Source organism: Haliotis asinina, chromosome 4 (genome assembly GCF_037392515.1).
Source record: "Haliotis asinina isolate JCU_RB_2024 chromosome 4, JCU_Hal_asi_v2, whole genome shotgun sequence".
NCBI classification, from domain to species: Eukaryota; Metazoa; Mollusca; class Gastropoda; order Lepetellida; family Haliotidae; genus Haliotis; species Haliotis asinina.
This window is the reverse complement of record NC_090283.1, coordinates 81,731,276-81,747,149: the sequence shown is the minus strand read 5'-3', so window position 1 is coordinate 81,747,149 and position 15,874 is coordinate 81,731,276. Positions and strand designations below refer to the sequence as shown.

Below are 15,874 nucleotides of genomic sequence, written 5' to 3'. Positions count from 1 at the left end.
GCTCCATCCACGGATAATAGTATCTTACATTAATGCTATTTTATATTCATTGTACGCTCACAATGTGTTTAGTACAGGCAATCCTAACAGACATGCTCCATCCACGGATAATAGTATCTTACATTAATGCTATTTTATATTCATTGTACGCTCACAATGTGTTTAGTACAGGCAATCCTAACAGACATGCTCCATCCACGGATAATAGTATCTTACATTAACGCTATTTTATATTCATTGTACGCTCACAATGTGTTTAGTACAGGCAATCCTAACAGACATGCTCCATCCACGGATAATAGTATCTTACATTAATGCTATTTTATATTCATTGTACGCTCACAATGTGTTTAGTACAGGCAATCCTAACAGACATGCTCCATCCACGGATAATAGTATCTTACATTAATGCTATTTTATATTCATTGTACGCTCACAATGTGTTTAGTACAGGCAATCCTAACAGACATGCTCCATCCACGGATAATAGTATCTTACATTAATGCTATTTTATATTCATTGTACGCTCACAATGTGTTTAGTACAGGCAATCCTAACAGACATGCTCCATCCACGGATAATAGTATCTTACATTAATGCTATTTTATATTCATTGTACGCTCACAATGTGTTTAGTACAGGCAATCCTAACAGACATGCTCCATCCACGGATAATAGTATCTTACATTAATGCTATTTTATATTCATTGTACGCTCACAATGTGTTTAGTACAGGCAATCCTAACAGACATGCTCCATCCACGGATAATAGTATCTTACATTAATGCTATTTTATATTCATTGTACGCTCACAATGTGTTTAGTACAGGCAATCCTAACAGACATGCTCCATCCACGGATAATAGTATCTTACATTAATGCTATTTTATATTCATTGTACGCTCACAATGTGTTTAGTACAGGCAATCCTAACAGACATGCTCCATCCACGGATAATAGTATCTTACATTAATGCTATTTTATATTCATTGTACGCTCACAATGTGTTTAGTACAGGCAATCCTAACAGACATGCTCCATCCACGGATAATAGTATCTTACATTAATGCTATTTTATATTCATTGTACGCTCACAATGTGTTTAGTACAGGCAATCCTAACAGACATGCTCCATCCACGGATAATAGTATCTTACATTAATGCTATTTTATATTCATTGTACGCTCACAATGTGTTTAGTACAGGCAATCCTAACAGACATGCTCCATCCACGGATAATAGTATCTTACATTAATGCTATTTTATACTCATCATCTAAAATTCACACATGTACAATTTGCTGTTTATCTTTGACGTGTTGACATTTGGGTTTAATGTTCTAATAGTTTCATGTTGATTTTTTTCCAGTTTGACGATGGTTTCTGGCTTTTCAAGTCAAAAACTGAAATGTAGGGTATTGGTGTCACTCCCTGTTCACCTATGTATCACTGTCACTCCCTAGTCTGTACCTTGTATGATAAGATTACAGTATTCCGTATCATGTGATCTATCATGGTGTTTTTATGGTTATTTTAGCGTGATACTCATCAGATCACCGCGGGATGGTTATTGAAAAATTATGCTAATATTATGTATATATTCTGTAGGATAAATGTGGCTTTTTATTCTCAAATAATTCTACATTATCTACTTGTTTTGAATTAATTTGTGTGGTAAATTAGCCTTGTAACGGGAATATAAAATAAGGTAATAAGGTAATAATAATATAAGGTGCAAAATATGTTTAAACATTAGTGTGATACAGTTAGCACCATTTTCTTTAGCGGAATGCAAGGTGAACATACCTTCGGAAACAGGCATATAAGGACGTTTGAAGGTGGCACGTGTTTCAGGAGGTAAAGGGTGACCTGCACACCTGCAGTGGATCCATCCAGGGTCCTGCTCCACGCATATTATATCGTCCTGGTTACTTCATTCCACTGAATTACGAAATACAGTATTCTGCACTTACCTGAACTTCCACATTAGAGGAAATTTCAACCCAGGCAGTAATTATCACATGGCATGTACAACAACGATGACGTAACACAAAACATCAGATATGCCTGGAATCACGATTCGATCAATTTGCAAATGAGATTACGAGGCAGATGAGCTGCCTAATACAACGATTCACTTACTGATTGCTTAATGGCCCTTTATGTGACGTTCGCAATCAATAACATGCGCGTTTCACCATGTGAAGGTCCAAGTGTATCGACAGAGTACGATAATACGGCACTCAAGCAGGGCAGTGCACCCAGTCACACCCGGTTACAAAAGACAATTTGGTTACAATAAGGTGTAAGGTCTTCAGGACCACATAACACAACACAGATATATCACACAAGACGTTTACTGGACGAAGACAAAGACAAGACTGACTACAATCGAAAACGATCTCGCATCACAGTTTATGAGTCCACGTGCAGGCGCACGCTACTGTTGATCATTGTTGCGTTTCGGCGATGCTGTCCAATTACCGGGAACAACCTCACATCCCTCCCCTTTCAAGAAAGGTCTGGCACAACCTGATCAACACTTACGACGACTGTTTTTCTCGATTAACGATCAGATGACTTGACTTGTAGGAATTAACCATAACACTTGGATATAACAAATCCTAACTTGAAATGCTGTTTCTTGACCTTGTGTCCTCCTAATAGTTTGACTGCAACACGATCACTGCTGCGATGTCTGCTCTCGACGATGTAATTTAGCTGACGTATGGGATTCGACACACATATTCCACACATCTACACAGCTGTCCATCTCCTCCCCCACACAGGGCACATCGTCTGACACCAACTGATGAATCAAACTATTACGACCAAACATAACAAAATAGGGAGCAAAACCCGTTGTGCGATTTAACAACGAATTATGTGCTAATACAATTTCAGGTAAAACTCTGTCCCACGTTTTGTCACACTCTGCTGTTTTTACTAAAGACGTTTTTAATGTTCTGTGAGCTTTTTCAACTGGATTAGCTTGTGGTCTAGCAACTGGAGTGTAACTGCACCTGATCCCCCACTTGTAAGTAAATACAGAAAACTCATCTGATGTAAAAACAGAACCATTATCCATATGTAAAACACTGAGTGGACCAAATATGGAAAACAGACGTTCAAGCACTGTTGTTGCACTAGATGTCGTCGCTGTACGAACCGGAAAGGCGACAAACATCCTACTCAAATCATCTAAACATGTAAACACATACAAATAACCACATGACGAACGTGGAAGTGGACCAACAAAATCACAATGAAGAACCTCCCAAGGACGCAAAGCAGTAACAGTAACACCTAACCTAAGTATATCATGTGAACACCTAACCTTGGTATATCATGTGGACCCTCTATACACACAGTGCATTTCTCCACAATGTCAGCTACCTCACGTTGTGTAATTGAAGAATCAACTTTTTGTGCTAATTGCCATGTTCTTTTTACACCAAAGTGACCCAGTTTATGAGCCTTCAAAATAATATCCCGTCGTCTTCCCTGACCTCTAGTCACAGCTAATACTGACAATTGATTGATGTCTTCAACAGACATACGACTCAAAACATCACTTGGAATGTTTTCATTCCCTGGAATGTGATCAATGTCAAATGAGTACTCAGAAGGTGCTAAACTCCATCTGGCAATTTTTCCTGATTTTGATGTCAAAATGTATGTCAGAGGTTTGTGATCTGTTCTCAAACAGAAAGTCTTCCCAAATACACAGGGTCGAAATTTTCTAACAGCCCAAATTATTGCCAGTGCTTCTCGCTGAATAGTGGAATAATTTCGTTCAGATTTGGACAATTTCTTCGAAGCATAACTAATAGGATGGTCATCTTGCAAAAGCACTCCCGCTAAACCTGTCTTACTAGCATCTGTTTGTATTATGAATTGCGACGCTTCTGCACTAAAATCAGGATGTTTCAAAACAGGGTAAGACGTCTAGATCAACTTGAGCCTATCAAAAGATTCCTGATGTGGCGACTGCCAACAGTGGACACGCTTTTCAACAATACTACTAAGAGGCAAATTAACATCTGAAAATTTTGCATGAACCTCTGAAAGTACGTTGCAAGGGCTACAAATGAACGAACTTCTTCCCACGAAGTCGGAACCGGAAACTGTATGATTCCTTCCAAACCTTTCTTTCCTGGACTAACACCTGAAGTAGAAATCTCATAACCTAGATATTGGACACTCTCCATGAAGACAAAACATTTGTCTGGTCTCAAAGTAACACCACTGGACGCAAATGTTTCAAATACCTTTCTCAAATTGTTCAAATGTTCATCAGCTGTACAGGAATGAACTAACACATCATCCAAATACACCAAAACGTGATCACGACTTAAGCTACCTAGTACTACATGCATCATACGTTGTAAGGCTAATGGCGCAGTCTTTAACCCGAAACACATTCGTTTGAACTGGTAAACACCCGAGCTTGTCTGAAAAGCAGTGAAGGGACGAGATTGCTCAGCAAGATTTATCTGATTGTAAGCAGCATTCATGTCAAGTGTGCTAAAGTATTTGGAATTCTTAAGTCTCATAAGGGCTTCATTTGGAGACATTAATCTAAAAATTTCATCTTTTATCTGCTTGTTTATAGCACGTAGATCAAGACAAAATCTCAGTGATGAATCAGATTTGCGTACCAGAACTATTGGTGATAACACAGTAGAGGTACTTGGTTCAACTATGTCCTGTTCAATAATAGACTGTGTCTGTTTGTCTACAATGTCATCGATATGAGGACCGAAATGACGTCGACCATGTCGCACTTGACTGAGATCAGCATCGTCCTTAAGATTCAGTTCATTGGTAAAGTCTTTCACGAAACCTAATCCACGAAAGATGCTTTTCTCATATTGCTTCAACAAACTGCATAATTGTGACTTGTGTTCACTGCCAATGGGGCCTATATTTCAATTTGTGGAACTAGATTCCAAAGACACCGATTCATTCACAGACGGACTTCCGACAATGTTAGACGCCTGGCCTACTGTCTGACACCTGTAAACCCGTTTGCTGACAACATCGGGATTCATGACAGCAACATAAGCATCATTAGTTTCCGAAACAGATCTACCAACTATGAACCCAGTCCTAGATTCAAACTCAGAATGTTTTTCTATCATCACATGTTCGGCCACACTATGAGACTGACCAATAGCTACTCTCAAGATTATTTGACTTCTTGGTGGAATAGTAGTACTTTCAGCAATATGAACTGTGTGTACACTGCCATCAGTAACTAAATTTCTAAATTCCGCCGACTTTTCCTTTGGATTTATGACTACTTCCTCAAACCTACACATAAAGTCCCATCCTAGCAAGAAATGGTCATCACGAACATCCAACACATGGAATCTACAATCATGGACTTCACCACTGATCTGTATAGTTGTTTCGAACACACCGACAACACACAAAGAACCCGACAGATCAGTTAATTTAGATTTTGTCTCTTCTAGACAAACACCATTTGGAAAAGCTCTCTTAAGCAAAGACACACTTATGCACGAGACGCTAGCTCCACTATCTATGACTGCAGTGACAGACGGATTTGTGTGGTTGGTGAATTTTGAGAAATTGGAGGAAAGTTACTGTCAGTGTCTGACGAAACACAATGCACATGGGATTTATTTGGACATTTGGACGCAATATGCCCATATTTCCGACAGTTATAACACCGAATGTTCCTGAACTTTGACATATCACTTGACTCTGCATCACGACCATCAGCAGCTGGCTTTGAAGAACAAAACTTGCCACGAATATTTGATGAACTTAAATCTCGTTTCTTCTTGTAGCACTGTCTTTCTCTATGACCTGGCTTCTTGCTATAATTACACTTGATAAGAAACACATACTTATCACAGTCCTCACACAGAGAACACACAAGACGTCTAGCCATGTCTACAAGAGCATCAAATTTTGGAGATTTAGATTGTTGACAAATGGCAATGTTCAGTTGTTCTCTTAATTTCTTACTTGACAAGCCATCAAAAAAAATTTTAGCACAAAGTTCATTTTTGTTAGCTTTTGCGAATGAGGGGTAGGCTTCATCAGCCTTGACCTGAGGACGGTGTGCGAAATCATCGATCGATTCATAGGGTTTTTGACACATGTCTCTGAACTCCCTAACAGCAATTTGGGTACGCTCTTGGGGTCTATCCAGTTCTTTAATCAAAGCGGCTTTCAGAGTTGCATAGTCAGCTTTGTTGTCATCAGAAATATCGTTGAATACTCGTGAGCAAAACCCTGCAGGAAGTACTAAAGCTAAACCACGTAACTTCTTATCATAGTTCCAGTTTAGGCCCTACGCTTTCACTTCATGCACATTTTCAATAAAGTTAGCAAAAGTTGACCGTTTGGGGTCAAACATAGGTATTTTGAAATGCTGATATCGCCAGAATGTTCTTGACTTGTACCACCTTCAGCCATGATGAAAAGAAGGGTATTCTTGCTTAAATGTTGAATGTCAATCACACAGAAGAAACAGTTCAATCACAAGGTCAAAATGGCAAAATGGAACAAACTCAAGTTACAGTTCGATGAAGAGCACATTCCTTGTAATTCTCTATAAAGTTGCAATTTCTTGTTCTTCTCGGCCACCGCTGCCACCATTGTAAGGTCTTCAGGACCACATAACACAACACAGATATATAACACAAGACGTTTACTGGACGAAGACAAAGACAAGACTGACTACAATCGAAAACGATCTCGCATCACAGTTTATGAGTCCACGTGCAGGCGCACGCTACTGTTGATCATTGTTGCGTTTCGGCGATGCTGTCCAATTACCGGGAACAACCTCACAAAGTAAAATGCTTTTTAAAAACTTTAGTGTTCCGTAATATATTTGGATTAAGTTGTTGATGACGACAGTGTCAATCTGCCACCTTTTGTAGTGAAAGGTGTGGTTTGGTAAGAGTAGGTGGTACACATAGATTCAGATACACGTTTTACACCTCAAATCTGGTAATTCACCTGAACAACACAAACTACGTCTTTGAAGATGCTGATTATTGTCATCATCAATTGTACCTATAGCAGGTTTCAAATAGTGGGACATTGTCGTTTAGTTAGGCGACAAACATCACGTGTTGGCCCATTTCAGGAGGTTTCAAACAGACATTGTCGTTTAGGTAGGTGATAAACATCACCTGTTGGTTAATTTCAGGTTTCAACTAGACATTGTCGTTTAGTTAGGTAATAAACATCACGTGTTGGCCAACTGTAGAAGCTTGTGTTGGTCCATTTCAGAGGATTTCAAATTAAATATTTCCATGCTCCAAATACTCATTAATACCCCATAAATGGGTCAACATATGATGTTATCGCCATCGTAAATACAAAAGTAAAACCAAAAGGCCCACATGGGTTTTACTGTCCGCACTGTTTGATATACAGGTAGGGTACAGCAATGAAGTGTCATCAGCTGACGGTGTCAGATGGTTCCCATGGTAACATCTTGACTGCTCATATTCAAACGTTATTCCAAGTTAATGTTACGAGAGTCTGTTTTTTGTGGGGTGTATTATAAATTAGGTAATAGTTATTACTGGGTCACAGCGTTTGGTGTTTTGAGTAGTGGATCACATTTCGTAACGTAAATGTTCGCTACTTTTCGTATTTTGGCTGAAGGCCTCTAAGGAAGTGCTCTAGAGTTATCTCCATTGATTAATTGTTTACTTCCGGGAGACTATTTATAGTCAAGTGATTTCAGGGAATAGAACATCATGCGATCATGTTATTCAACCAATCATACTACAGATCACAGTGGCATTTAGTTACCAAGAACAGATTAAAACACAGTGACATTCAGTTTACAATAGAGCACATCAAAACACAGTGACATTCTGTTTACAATAAAACACATTAAACAACACTGACATTTAGTCCCCTTAAAGCAGATTAGAACACAATGGCATTTACTTTACTGTTTCTACTACTATCCTCTATTTAAGTGAGCCTGTCTAAGTTCGCGTGTATAAAATACATGTAGATCTCAGTCCATGTTCTCGATGATAATGCACACACCAGAACTAAGTGTTATTGCTGATTAGGAATAACATTAAACGAAATATGCTGAACATGCAATATAGGAAAAATAACATGCACAACTATCAGAATGTTGTGGATCTGCCACCGCGGGGAACTCCACGAAAGCCAGGTTCTCTCAACACAGTCTGTTGCGCCGTGGAATTGAAATCTAAACTAACTAAAATTTAAAGCATTGAAAAGTATTTCGGGAACTCGACTCTCTTTGGTTAGACTGATGCAAAAACTGACGATCAAAAGAAAGTTGTCACATGCTTTCGTGTTTTATAAAATAAAAACGAACACCAAGTAATGTTGATGTAAACAAATATGGCCAACTGTGGCCAATAACGGTGAACCTTGTGACTGGGGGGCTTGAGAGACGGCATCAATACTACGTGTGACCTCCTCTGGCAAGAATGCACGCTTCACAACGCCTTCTCGTGGATGGCGTCAACCGTCGGATGACGTAAGCCGGTATGCGTTGCCATGTATCGTTTAAGGCATTCTCCAAGTCCTGAAGATTAGTTGTCTGGTTGGGACCAGACCTCAACTCTCTACCAAGATTATCTCATAGGTGTTCTATGGGAGACATGTCGGGGGAACGTGACGACCATGGCAAGGCGGCTACATTAATGACGTTGTTGAGAAAGTTTTGAGTGATCCGTGCTGTGTGGGGTGGTACATTCTCTTATTGCAGAAGTGTCTCCCTTGGTTGTTGCTGCAGGAATGGCACTGCCACCGGTCTCACGACTTCGTCAATATACCGCTATGCATTCAAGCTGCCATGGATAACAACCAATTGCGTCTTCTGGTCATCACAAATCCCACCCCACACCATGAGACCACCGTCTCTTTGTGGATGGACGCTTTGCACACAATATGGAGTCAGTCTTTCATTTCTACACCCGGACTCTCCCGTCTACATGGAAAATATTAAATCTGCTCTGATCAGTAAACAGAACACGTTGCCAATCTCGCTACTGCCAACGTCGTACACGTCGGACCCACTGTAGTCTGGCGAGGCGATGTTGGGCGGTCAGTGCCATCCCGCGGAAGGGTCGTTAGGCCCTGCTACCCACATGACGAAGTTGTCTCCTCACTGTGTGTCGACTTAACCCGTGACCCAATGTCGTTGCTGCAGATTCCGTCACTGTCAGGAACCGATTGCGTAGATGTAATGTGCGTAGATATCTATCTTCTCCGGGTGTTGTGGCGCGTGGTCTGCCACTCTGAGGTTTGGCACAGGTTCTGCCAGTCTGGTTGTACCGCTGGAACAACAACCAGTGATGGTCTGACGTGAGCATCCAAAGGTTCCTGCAATACGTGTTGCTGTGACAGTGTGTGGCCATTTGGATTGAAATATATAGCGGTATCTGCATGGAGATTCCATGGAAAAACGAAAAACGTATGTTTGCTGTTAGGATCGCATCACGTGCTTTGACGGGTGCATGAGCTGGGTTCTTTGAAAATGGGTTGATTGTGTTCGCATGCAGTGTGTTCACAAGTCACTAACATGTGTTCCCAACCGTTTCAGGACTATTCGCAATTTCAAGGTGACAACTTTCTTTTCATCGTCAGTTTAATTCAAACAACAAACATGGGGACCGAAACGACGGATGGGGTTACTGAATGTGAAGCCTTAAATTATATTATTCACTCTAATCTATCCAGCTCTATTTCAGTTTATAGTCTATAGTCTATTTTCACGGTCCAGATCTAGTGCAATTTATAATCTATTTTCACTGTCTAGCTCTACTGCAGCTTATGGTCTATTTTAACTGTCTAGATTTGAACTTTTGAAGTATTTTATCACTCTATCTACCTCCTGTTTTGAGAGCTGTCACGTAAGTCGTGACACGCCCAAACTCTAGCAATACCTAAACTCAGTTTAAGTCCAAACTCAAGTCAGACCTAAACCCAAGCAGAGCCTAAACAAAACTGACCGATTCGATCATTTCCCACGTGGTCAAGAGCACGTTATCTCACCGCACGTGAAAACCCATGCTCCTCGGTTTTCTGCGAAGTATGGTGCGTTTACGCGATATGTTCCAACTCTTTTGTCTGCAGACCACATCTGGAAAATACCTCTTTGTACGCCCATGTTTTCAATATCAGAAGGACACAATGTTATCTTCTGTCACACGCGATGCATTAGAGTTTAACGTACGCAGTACGGGGTAAAACTATAAGTATCGTTTACATGAAAGGGACGAATTACCAATATTGTATGACGGTATGTGTTATTGAAAACTGGAAATTTTCAGACCAACTGACCACGTCCCGTTAAACCTGTCAAGGGTCACAGTGATAACTTTATCGTGTCCAGTATCTCTAAAGCTAACAGAACCAAGGCGCAGTGCATGTATCTGTCTATACGGCTGTTTGTAGTTCACGCTGGTCAAATCACTGGTCAAATCACGTACCTTCGGGACATACTCACGATTGGCCATCGATGCCTTGGTCCATCTAAATGACATAATCTCAAGTTCACAATAACAACGATATCGTAAGTTTTATCTGTAAACGCGATTGTTTGCGATAGCTGGAATAGGTGTCTAATACGGGTGACAGTCACAAATCAGGGGGTGGTGTAAAAACCTGTGTAAAAAACTCCTTGTTTGTTTTACTCAGTTCTTGTGTGTGGGTTGATTTAGTCATGTCTCTTGCCAAGCGAGCCAATTCCCCGAACTCGCAATTAAATATATGTATGTAGGTTTATACACTGATAGTGTTTCATGTGGCTTGGAAGCTGACTCTGGGTTACACCAGTCATTTATCTCTACTGATTCAGCTACAAAGAGATGTTTGGTCGGAGACATTACCGTGTTGTAGAACATGTACACATTTCCCAGATGTATTTTTTCTTCTCAAGCAAGCAGTGGATCCCCACACTTGTACTCAGCAGCCGTAATTCAAACTTCACATCTTGATTGCCCGGTATATTTACAGAACTCCCTCGTGGCTTCCAGCGGCAAATATTGACGTTTTAAAGCAGACTGTCTCACCATCTGACTGATGTCCTCGTTGGTTTTGAGACGTTTATTTAGTATTTATATACCTGACACACACTAACCGCACTGTAATAGACAGTTTCTCTCTCAGTGTATTTCTTGACGACTTCACGTGTGATTTGTTGCACACCCGTCATGATGCCGATCCGCAGTGAATGCCTGACAGCGTCCGTTGTCTGCAATGTTACGTGATTCACATTGCATATAACGTTCATAACACCATTCCCGTTATCACACACGTCATCAGTGAGACTGCTAATGGTGACGTATAACTAGTCTTTAAACATGCAGCGAGAGGCAAGCAAGACAATACAGCAAGTATAATAACACTTGTAAGCGTACAAGAGACATGCTCCAGTTACTCGTGGATTCATATTACAGGCAGCCCAGGTCCTGTATTGAAGGTGCAGGTATGGATTGTCTCGAGGCAAGTTGTGTTACGTTCAGTGGGACTCTGCAGCTCGAAATGGTGTCGCTCTCAGGACACTGCTGACAATTGGCGTGTTACCAAGGCTATAAACAGAACTATGGGTATCTCTGCTGAATCGTGGTCTAGTTCTTTTGTGTACATGTATACCACAGTCGGTACTCGGTACTCGCCAATCCATACTCTTGAAACATGGTCTACGTTAACAAGGTCAATCAACCAGTAAGTACTAAGGTATTTGAGTAAGTGAGTGCGTGAGTGAGAAGATGTCATTGATCGACTTGTAGCATGACTCCGACTAATGAAGGGATTGAAGTGCGACACAGATGTCACAGAAACGTTTCTGTATTGCTAGTTACCACACACCAACCGCTACATCCCATTAAGTCCGATTCAATATTCCTCAGCAGATCATGTTTCAATGTGTTAGTGCCAGGTGGATGAGATGAGGCGGACTGATGACTCTCACTAACCTACCCTTGTGGTACAGTATGCTGGACAAGGCATCCACCCTGAAAATTGTTTCACTGGTTTGTTTGTGTCTGACCTAGAGGTGATACATTGTGTCACTAGTGTGTTGTAATCTGACCTGAGGCGATACATTGTCTCACTGGTGAGCTTGTATCTGCCCTAGATGTGATACATCGCCTCAGGGTCTATGTTTTCTCGCTGTGTACCCGTTCCCCAACCCGTACCCGTCAAACATAGATTATTTCATAAGTGTAAAACAGAACCCCTGTGTCTTGTATTGTACACGAAACTGAAAGTTGGCACACTGGTGTCACTAACAGATCCCCCAAGAAAGGGGGTTGCAGTAGTAGCAGAACGTTCTACCTCCTATTAACGGTAATGAATATATCCCTGCATGGAGCGTCAACTACATTCCTATGGTGCCTACTACGGTAATGAATATATCCCTGCATGGAGCGACAACTACATTCCTATGGTGTCCACTACGGTAATGAATATATCCCTGCATGGAGCGTCAACTACATTCCTATGGTGTCCACTACGGTAATGAATATATCCCTGCATGGAGCGTCAACTACATTCCAATGGTGTCCACTACGGTAATGAATATACCCCTGCATGGAGCGTCAACTACATTCCTATGGTGTCCACTACGGTAATGAATATATCCCTGCATGGAGCGTCAACTACATTCCTATGGTGTCCACTACGGTAATGAATATATCCCTGCATGGAGCGACAACTACATTCCTATGGTGTCCACTACGGTAATGAATATATCCCTGCATGGAGCGTCAACTACATTCCTATGGTGTCCACTACGGTAATGAATATATCCCTGCATGGAGCGACAACTACATTCCTATGGTGTCCACTACGGTAATGAATATATCCCTGCATGGAGCGTCAACTACATTCCTATGGTGTCCACTACGGTAATGAATATATCCCTGCATGGAGCGTCAACTACATTCCAATGGTGTCCACTACGGTAATGAATATATCCCTGCATGGAGCGTCAACTACATTCCTATGGTGTCCACTACGGTAATGAATATATCCCTGCATGGAGCGACAACTACATTCCAATGGTGTCCACTACGGTAATGAATATATCCCTGCATGGAGCGTCAACTACATTCCTATGGTGTCCACTACGGTAATGAATATATCCCTGCATGGAGCGACAACTACATTCCTATGGTGTCCACTACGGTAATGAATATATCCCTGCATGGAGCGTCAACTACATTCCTATGGTGTCCACTACGGTAATGAATATATCCCTGCATGGAGCGACAACTACATTCCTATGGTGTCCACTACGGTAATGAATATATCCCTGCATGGAGCGTCAACTACATTCCTATGGTGTCCACTACGGTAATGAATATATCCCTGCATGGAGCGACAACTACATTCCAATGGTGTCCACTACGGTAATGAATATATCCCTGCATGGAGCGTCAACTACATTCCTATGGTGTCCACTACGGTAATGAATATATCCCTGCATGGAGCGACAACTACATTCCTATGGTGTCCACTACGGTAATGAATATATCCCTGCATGGAGCGTCAACTACATTCCTATGGTGTCCACTACGGTAATGAATATATCCCTGCATGGAGCGTCAACTACATTCCTATGGTGTCCACTACGGTAATGAATATATCCCTGCATGGAGCGACAACTACATTCCTATGGTGTCCACTACGGTAATGAATATATCCCTGCATGGAGCGTCAACTACATTCCAATGGTGTCCACTACGGTAATGAATATATCCCTGCATGGAGCGTCAACTACATTCCTATGGTGTCCTCAGCTTATTGAGACGTTTATCTGTGTGAGCCGAGGTGGAAGAGTTAACGGCGGTAACAGATGTACAGCTAGGTTAACGAACTCTCTCTTGCAGCGCACATCACAGAAAACCTGCTCTCTATGTTTTTTATGCACGGTTAACGCTGTTACATTTTCTCCTAGTTGATGTTAGTAGGCAGATAAACATGCATGAATTGGAGACACGTTGCTTGGGGATTGGGCTAGGATTGATGAGGTTTGTAAGAAAACAGTACGTGTGCTGCCCCTACCCGTCCCCTCCCTCCCCGTTTCATTATCCAGAGTCTGTGGCACACTCAACCCTACATCTATGAGTGTTTGTCTGCAACTGATCGAAGCCGCCCAGCTCGCTCGTCAGTATCTACTCTGTGGGGGTGTCTTGGATTCCTACCTTGATCTAGTAGTCGTCTCCTCTGTTGTACACTCCGGAACAGCAACACTGAACACGTGTGATGTTAACACATATATATACTTCTAACGGCAAAACACAGCTATCTTCAGTCCGATCGAAGCCGCCCAGCTCGCTCGTCAGTACCTACTCTGTGGGGGTGTCTTGGATTCCTACCTTGATCTAGTAGTCGTCTCCTCTGTTGTACACTCCGGAACAGCAACACTGAACACGTGTGATGTTAACACATATATATACTTCTAACGGCAAAACACAGCTATCTTCAGTCCGGATTTCATTCATGCGTAAACAAGAGTGGCCAAATGTAGGTCGTCCTGTCTGGCAAGGCCTTGTGTTAAAGTGTACGAAGAGGGCAGCAATGCGTACATGCCGTCACTGATATGGTGCGTTCACACTGCAAAGGTGGGCAAAACGCGTTAGTTCATTCTCGTTACGATACCATGTTCACGCGAGAAACACCATGCTTGCAGACAGGTGCTTCACATGGCTGCGTATGCAGTCGACCAACAAATTACGTAAAAACCCAGTTGATAACAATTTCTATTTAGATAAGCTTCACGTAAACAGTTGCATAATTATTTCCATTAATTTCCATGCGAGTTGTATAACATCTGGTTATGTATGTGCATACTCTCTAGACCAGTAAACAGCCAAGGTTTTGAGTGAGTCTGTTGACGACCATATGATATTATGCATACATATGCCAGGCCTACATCACCAAGGACACCGGTGACACTGTACATACATATGCCAGGCCTGCATCACCAAGGACACCGGTGACACTGTACATACATATGCCAGGCCTACATTACCAAGGACACCGGTGACACTGTACATACATATGCCAGGCCTACACTACCACGGACGCCGGTGACACTGTACATACATATGCCAGGCCTACATCACCAAGGACACCGGTGACACTGTACATACATATGCCAGGCCTGCATCACCAAGGACACCGGTGACACTGTACATACATATGCCAGGCCTACATCACCAAGGACACCGGTGACACTGTACATACATATGCCAGGCCTACACTACCAAGGACACCGGTGACACTGTACATACATATGCCAGGCCTACATCACCAAGGACACCGGTGACACTGTACATACATATGCCAGGCCTACATCACCAAGGACACCGGTGACACTGTACATACGTATGCCAGGCCTACACTACCACGGACACCGGTGACACTGTACATACATATGCCAGGCCTACATCACCAAGGACACCGGTGACACTGTACATACATATGCCAGGCCTACATTACCAAGGACACCGGTGACACTGTACATACATATGCCAGGCCTACATCACCAAGGACACCGGTGACACTGTACATACATATGCCAGGCCTACATCACCAAGGACACCGGTGACACTGTACATACGTATGCCAGGCCTACACTACCACGGACACCGGTGACACTGTACATACATATGCCAGGCCTACATCACCAAGGACACCGGTGACACTGTACATACATATGCCAGGCCTACACTACCACGGACGCCGGTGACACTGTACATACATATGCCAGGCCTACATTACCACGGACACTGGTGACACTGTACATACATATGCCAGGCCTACATTACCAAGATCACCCGTGATACTGTACATTCATATGCCAGGCCTACATC

General features: G+C 42.1%; 1 protein-coding gene across 2 annotated transcripts in view; it reads right to left on the bottom strand.

Annotated features, from left to right (window-relative positions):
- Nucleotides 1-14,359, bottom strand: part of LOC137282773 (monocarboxylate transporter 12-like) — a 48,988-nt gene extending 34,629 nt beyond the window's left edge. For both annotated transcript variants that reach the window (XM_067814562.1, XM_067814563.1), the window contains exon 1: nt 14,201-14,359. The gene's annotated coding sequence lies outside the window, so the exon portion shown is untranslated. The remainder of the gene's footprint in view (nt 1-14,200) is intronic.
- Between the last annotated feature and the right edge of the window lie 1,515 nt (nt 14,360-15,874).